The sequence below is a fragment of the Sinocyclocheilus grahami genome, unplaced genomic scaffold (assembly GCF_001515645.1).
Source record: "Sinocyclocheilus grahami isolate Dianchi unplaced genomic scaffold, SAMN03320097.WGS_v1.1 scaffold1425.1, whole genome shotgun sequence".
Classification (NCBI taxonomy): Eukaryota; Metazoa; Chordata; class Actinopteri; order Cypriniformes; family Cyprinidae; genus Sinocyclocheilus; species Sinocyclocheilus grahami.
Window position 1 is genome coordinate 177,716 of NW_015506604.1, and position 8,129 is coordinate 185,844.

General features: G+C 37.6%; 1 protein-coding gene across 1 annotated transcript in view; it reads left to right on the plus strand.

Moving 5' to 3' along the window:
• Positions 1-2,112: 2,112 nt before the first annotated feature.
• Positions 2,113-8,129, plus strand: part of LOC107570190 (calcitonin gene-related peptide type 1 receptor-like) — a 37,683-nt gene continuing 31,666 nt past the window's right edge. The window contains exon 1 of the mRNA XM_016256397.1: positions 2,113-2,182. The gene's annotated coding sequence lies outside the window, so the exon portion shown is untranslated. The remainder of the gene's footprint in view (positions 2,183-8,129) is intronic.

Here is an 8,129-nt window from a genome sequence, read left to right on the forward strand (position 1 = left end):
GATTGGAACTTTGGAGCCTGTTCGCGATTCATTTAATTCAGATTGGGACTTTGGAGCCGGATCGCGATTCTTTTGATTCAGATCTGGACTTCGGAGCGCGAGTCATTTGATTCAGATCGGAACTTTGGAGAGCGTATAGCGAATCTTCTTTTCTGATTTCTATTTTTTATTAAACAGTACAAAACATCAAACAATTAATGCAGTTCAGTTATAAAAAGAAAACAAGAAAAAATAAAGAAAGGATGCACAGATAAATCCTTCAAGAAAGTTCACCATGATTTTATTATTGCCTAGTAAAGGTGCCATGGTTTTTTTGGCGAATTGCGAATTACCATTTGTATAACCACAGTTTTACTACAAATACCATGGTTAAACTATGGTTGTCACTGCTTTAGGATTAACAGAAATGTATTCAACTGTGAATAAAGAAAAGAGAAGTTTAGAGCCAAATTTCTGTTTATGTATGTGAAATTTAGCTATCAGGAAACACAAATTAATTAAGTTATATTTTGCTATATTCTCTTTCAAGTAGTCAGACAAAGAAAACATCTTTAAAACTGCTGCTGTAATGTTGTTGATTTTACATAGGCTTAATCAAAATAGTGATATTATTATCTGATGAATATGCTAACATAAAAAAAATCTCTCTTTATGACTTATAAGCATGTTGGTTACCGTAGCTATAAATACAGACTTTAGATGACATGAAACTGTAGTTTAAGGTGATTGGGACATAAGGTCAAATGGGACAGTATAACTACATAATTTATTTTCTCACCTAATGAGTGAAAATAAAAACTATTTTGCTGAGCCCTAGCTGTGAGACCACATAATTAAAATGGGATGGCCTCATTGGTGTGACGTCATGTAGGTGGGCGGGGCAGACATCAAACAGGAAGTTGACCGTGAAATGCATGAACTGAGGAAAATGACATAAGCTTAAGTCTTCATAATAAGGTCATAGTTATACAAACTTTTGATGGAAACATAAATATGATGCACTACTTCTACGAAATCAGTTGAAATGGATCATATTTCTATTTTCAGAATTAGGTTGTTTCTATTTTGTCCCATCCATCCAAACACAATTTGGGTGGATGGGAAAGCATAATGTTGGGTGATTGGGACAGTGCTTAAAGGCTTAGCTAATTAAGAAAATGATTGACCTTGTAATAGGGAACCATTGTATGTGCACTGCATGCCCTAAATCAGTGGTTCCCAACCTTTTTATTTGTGCAAGCCCTAATCAACCACAAAAATATTCACAAACTAGCTAGATTTTGCTAAAAAAAATTCTGAAAATAGATGCATTATTGATAAACATTTTTGTTTGTTTGTTTACTGATTTGGTTGCAGGTTTGTGCAGGTTAAATGTGTTTGTCAAACAGTTAATTGGTGATGGGGCCACCCAAAAGCATTTTTGAAGACCTAAAGCTTTTTATTTTTTTTACTTGTCTATTTGATTTTTAAATGTTTTCAATGACTTTTGGACGCCAAGCCTTCTTTTACCTCAGTTACACGTGTTGTATTGTATGAACTGTGGATGGATTTATGAACTGAGAAATAAAGTTGGACAGAAATAAACATGGACTCTTAATGATGAAAAGAAAAGGTAATATCGCATATAAAATTATACCAAAGTATGAACTAACTTGCGCAATACAGTAAATATTCTTACACTACCCTAAATCAATGAAAATAATGTGCTGCCCCAATCCCCCCCCCAAAAAATTTTTTGGCTCAGTTTACAGAAAAGTGCACACATCCTTTCATTATAACGCAACATTGTTTCCTCCTCAAATCAGAACTTAACATCTTCAGTATTACAGAAATGTATCAAAATGTATCAAATTCAAAAACCGTCCCAATCACACTTAATTCACCTACTATTAGTGGGCTTATATATAGATATATATTTAAAAAATTAAAAAATTTTGGTAAGTTTGAATTAGTACTGATTTTGAGTGTAACATCACTACCAATAGCCACATGTCGACAGCAGGTGGCGCTGTTGCTCTACTGCAACGACACTTAAATACTCCCTTAATTTGTTTCAAACAATTCCTTGAGCTGTAATAAATGAAACACCTGATATTGAGCATTGAGTGAATGCAGTATAATCAGCAGAGGTGGTGAGTGTAGCGCTATAGACGCGCGTGAGGACCAAACACACAGCGGAACGGTACGAAACTTCACTCCTCTTATTATTTCTCTTTCATTATAACGTTTTCTTTCTAGATTCGTGATTTGAGTCTTTCATGGTGTTGTTTCATAAACGTAGTAACTTTGAAATCAGCTATGAAGCGTGCTTGTCAGTGCTTAAAAAACTCATAATAATTTAATAACGTGTTGAATGTATTTGGTCATTAGTACAGAACGGTGTTTTTACATTGAGGTTATTAATATAATATGCTTATATGCACAAAAACTTAGCATTGTACTACTGTGTTGTTGTTGTTGTTTTGGATCATTTAAATATCATAGGATATGATTGATTATGAAATGATTTAAAAGTGTGATCTTATGATGCAGTGCGAGGTGAAAGTTAGGCTGTTAATATAATATAGAGAAAGATCTCATTCTAAACTATTTTTATACTGCATTTATTTAGTTGGTCGAAGTTTCCAGAAAAATGTACCATTGTACTACCATGGTTTTGTTTTTTTTGGACATTTACCTTGGTAGGATCATTTAAATATTATGGTATATGAATATGGTAATCACTCGGTACCATGTTAATGTACTACGGTACAATTCATTGGATTTATATGTTTAAAATACAGACTCTTTCAGACTATCAGAAGTACAGTGAATATTGTGACAAATACAGTCAACAAACTGGCCATGTGACTCTAAATGGCTTATTAATATTCTGCTGGAATTGGACTATTATTATTATTCTGTGGTCAGTTTGGCAGTGTGTGTGTGTGTGTGTGTGTGTGTGTGTGTGCGCTCGTGTGTGTGTGTGTGTGTGTGTGTGTTGAGAGGTCTGTAGTGAACCTCTCAGCCATGTCCACTTTCAAGGGCACTAAAGAGACTACACAGGTGTCGTGTAGGGCACAGTGCCCACCCTGCGCTGCTGGGACATGTTGCCCTGCCAGGCAGCTGTTTGGTGTATTAATAGGGTCTGTGTTCTGCCCGTGTGCTTTCACAACCTCAAAAGAGCTGAACTCACTTTGTGAGTTTTCTTTGTGGCTTTAATCTAACCAGCTACATTTTTGAAGGCGTGCAACTCACCCTCACCCAATGCGATGTGGTTACCAAGGTGCTCTTTGTACAATTCTAGTTGTTATAAGAATATAAGGTACCTTTTTATCTTAACAATGTGGTTCTGTTCCAAAACCTAGTCTGCAGCCTATATAGGACGCATTTTAAGGCATCATAGACATGTTTCCGATTACGCTTGTTTTGGCCAAATTTGAATTAAATATTACACATTCCTTCACAATCGCATAGCAAGGTAATCTTATAATGCACTGCAGCTACACTGTAAAAATGCTACAGTAAAAACCTGTTAAATGGTTAACGGTAAATTCCTCTACTATATACGGTGAAAAACTGTATTGGACATTAATTTGACGGTAGTATACCGTTTTTGGAAGTGAAAAAGACCGTATAATTTACAGTGAATAACCGTAAATTGACATTCTCAGAATTCCCTGCGTTACATTTCAAATTTGATGTTTTTTTGTTGAAATAACTATGTTTCTTCTTAGTTTTTTCTTATCAGTTTTGTATATTAGGGTTGTGTGTTACACCTAATGTTGTTAAATGAATGTTTATTGCATTATTTCAGTGTCATGTGTGTTACCGTGATGGTGTTTAGTGTTTGTGTGAACAACACCGTGCACCTTCTATATATGTTATTATTTAAAAGCTGCTTGTGATGGGCTTTGGTTCATCGTGTGACTTTCTCATCACCTCCTGCATTTGGTGGTTATCAGTGTATTACAAAGCTACAAAACAGATTTCAGTACTTCAATAGGTTGGTATATTAACATTATATCAGTTAATGAAATTACGGTATTTAACTGTAAATTTAAGTTAAAACAGTAAAACCTAAAATGTTGCTACCGTTTACAGTAAAATTCCGGCAACCACAGCTGCTGGTTTTACAGTGTACTGTGTGGGAAAAAAGAGAGAAATGTTGATTATAAATGTGAATAATAATTGAATACTAATATATACTAAAAATATTTGCTCTAAAATAGGGATGCACGATATATCGGCCACCATATCGGTATCGGCCGATAAATGCTCATTTTTTCTGTTATCGGTATCGGCCTGATAAGAAAATTTGGCCGATATCTTAAAGCCGATAAATAATGCATTATTTCCTTCAGAGACACTTCAGATGCGCGCTGTTCGTTTGCAGCCTTTTGTGCAATTGTACATTGTAATATTGTGTTTATTTGATGTATATCTGATTTATCTCATATAGAATGCGTTTGGTTAAGTTAAAAGAGCGCTTCAGTTTACCGGTGATCGTCTTTAGCTCAGCGCACGCAGCTCAAACAGCAGTGCACAACATTAATAACTATGATTGGGAATGTCGTGTATATAACATTCTAATGAGAACATTATTATAATAAAACGTTGTGCATTCTTTGGGTTTAGTTGCCGTGTTTCAGCGCGTTGTTATGGGAAGAGCGCATCCACAACAGGATCACACATTCTGACTATAGCACGCAATAACTGCATCATTTTGTACATATATAAGTTGTAATATTATGTTTATTTTGTATTACTATTAATCTCAGGATGCATTTCCTTGAGTTAAATAAGCTGCCAGCAAATGCTTCAGTTTACCGTGTTCATTCAGCTCTTCAGCTTCCGCACGCGCAGCTCAACGTCTGCTATTTAAAACAGTGGTATTAATTTTTTACTTTTTCAAAATCATTGATATATTATTAATAACAACAACCACTTGTATTTTTCTCTTATTTCTCATTAACAATATGGTTTAGTAATTAAAATCATTTAATTATTGTCCGTGCAGAGGCTATTCTGTTTTATTGATCTGTGGCGCATTCATTTTGATTCTTTACACGTGATGATGTCCAGTGACTTGTTTGCATTATTTATGCATTATTTTATTAATTTGTAAGACTTTTTTATGACTAAATTTGGTAATGGGAGAGTAAAAATATTTTTAAAACGTACACCGTTCAAACTAGGCTGCTTATGTTGAAGTGTTTGGAATGTGGCTTTTAGTGATGAGACCTTTTTTGTAATTTTGTAAACAATTTGGATATAGATTTATCGGCCAACATATCGGTTATCGGCTTTCAAAAATAAAGAATAATCGGTTATCGGTATTGGCCAAAATTTTCATATCGGTGCATCCCTACTCTAAAACTTTTCATTTTTATTTATGTGTGATCGAATTATGATTATAAATCAAATTCAGTCAAATTTATGTTTTCTCCATTTTGTTTATTAATATAAACAAAAAATGTTCAGTCTAATTAATCATGGACTGTTGTGTACAATATTTTTATGCTTGTTAGACTTGCTTGTGTTAATGCTGATGTCTATTGCAATCATTGCTTCAAGTGAATCGCATCAGCTTCACTAATGAGGTCTGATTTGAGTTGGTATGCATCTGCTCATGTAGGGAGCTCACTAGGGTTTGGAACAGAACCTCAGTCCGGCTTAGATGCTGTTTCATGCTGTATTCTGAGTGTTCCAGATGTGCTTCCTTGATCTCCATATAGGGAGATTTCACAGTTATAACAGGTCAAGGTCTCTCATTTGGCTCAACAGATCACTGTCCCGCAGCCAAACACCATCCTGGAGAATCAAACCAGACCCTAGACAGAATCTGCTTGACCAGTTAATAATGGCATACCCTGTATCAGAGGCTAAATCACTAAATATTGACAATGCAATGGCACATATTATATTTTTCTAACTTCAGACAAACTGCCACCAGTTGGAACCAGCTGATAATTACTTCCTTTGATTCCATACGACTAACAGTCACACAAACTGATCTTATTTTAATGATGCAAAGATGTGCACCTTTATAGTTTCAGTTTCATTTTAATTTTAGTTACATAAAATTAAAAGGAAAAGTTAAAGGCCTGTTCACACCAAGACCGATAACTATAAAGATAACTATATTAGCGATATCCTCTGTTTATTCCAAGCGCACGCTCGTCTGACGCTTTAAATTCTCGACCTCGTTATGGCAGGATTGATTCTGACTGGCTGTCAATGTTTTTATCGTTCATCAGCTGGAAGAAATAGTCTGAAAGTGATTCCAAAGATATCGTTTCTCTGTGCCTTTATCGTTATAGCTGTGGTGTGGACTCTGTCATTTTTTAATATTGAGAACGATTTTTAGAACGATATATTTATCGGTATCTTCATAGTTATCGTCCTTGGTGTGAACAGGCCTTTTAGAATCAAATATAAAATAAAATCTATGCAAATATAAAATAGAAATAGAATCACGAGATTCCAAAAGATTCCCACCACTACTACCAACCACTCAGAACATCCTGTCAATGCCCTACCAACCACTCAGAATACCCTGACAACACCCTACCAACCACTCAGAATACCCTGACAACACCCTACCAACCACCCAGAACACCCTGACAACGCCCTACCAACCACCCAGAATATTCTATCAACCACTCAGAACACCCTGACAATGCCCTACCAACCACCCAGAATACCCTGACAACACCCTACCAACCACCCAGAACATTCTATCAACCCCTCAGAACACCCTGACAACACCCTACCAACCACTCAGAATACCCTGACAACACCCTACCAACCACCCAGAACACCCTGACAACGCCCTACCAACCACTCAGAATACCCTACCAACCACTCAGAACATCCTTTCAACGCCCTACCAACCACTCAGAATACCCTGACAACACCCTACCAACCACCCAGAACACCCTGACAATCACTCAGAACACCCTGACAACACCCTACCAACCACGTACCGTTTCCGCACTCGCTTGACTCGCGCCTGCTGCTGAAGTGAAGAGGAGCGCTCGTCTGAAACGTCTGAAACAGATAAACGTTCTTTAATCTGAATAAATGCACTTTTGTCAAGAGAAAAAGTGACAGAAGCAGCAGTTGTGAGTGTGGTGGCTAACCCCACTATATATATATATATCAACACTGCGCCACTGGCGGTAGTTGGTCCATTACCACGCGGTGGTAAAAATCTGCCACCGACACAGCCCTAACCCTATCAACTACCCAGAACACACAATTAACTACCCAGAACACCCAGAATATCCTATCCACTACACATAACATCCAATCAACTACCCACAACATCCAATCAAGTAGCCAGAACACCCAGAATACCCTATCAACTACCCAGAACACTCAATCGACTACCCACAACACCCTATCAACCACTCAGAACACCCTGACAACACCCTACCAACCACCCAGAACATTATATCAACCACTCAGAACACCCTGACAACACCCTAACAACCACTCAGAACATCCTGACAACACCCTACCGACCACCCAGAACATTATATCAACCACTCAGAACACCCTGACAAACACCCTACAAACCACTCAGAGTACCCTGACAACACCCTACCAACCACCCAGAACACCCTGACAGCACCCTACCAACCACCCAGAACATTTTATCAACCACTCAGAACACCCTGACAACACCCTACCAACCACCCAGAACATTATATCAACCACTCAAAACACCCTGACAACACCCTACCAACCACTCAGAACATCCTGACAACACCCTGCCAACCACCCAGAACATTATATCAACCACTCAGAACACACTGACAACACCCTACCAACTACTCATAACACCCTGTCAACGCCCTACCAACCACCCAGAACATTCTATCAACCACTCAGAACACACTGACAACACCCTACCAACTACTCACAACACCCTGTCAACGCCCTACCAACCACCCAGAACATTCTATCAACCACTCAGAACATCCTGACAACACCCTACCAACTACTCATAATACCCTGTCAACGCCCTACCAACCACCCAGAACATTCTATCAACCACTCAGAACATCCTGACAACACCCTACCGACCACCCAGAACATTATATCAACCACTCAGAACACCCTGACAACACCCTACCAACCAC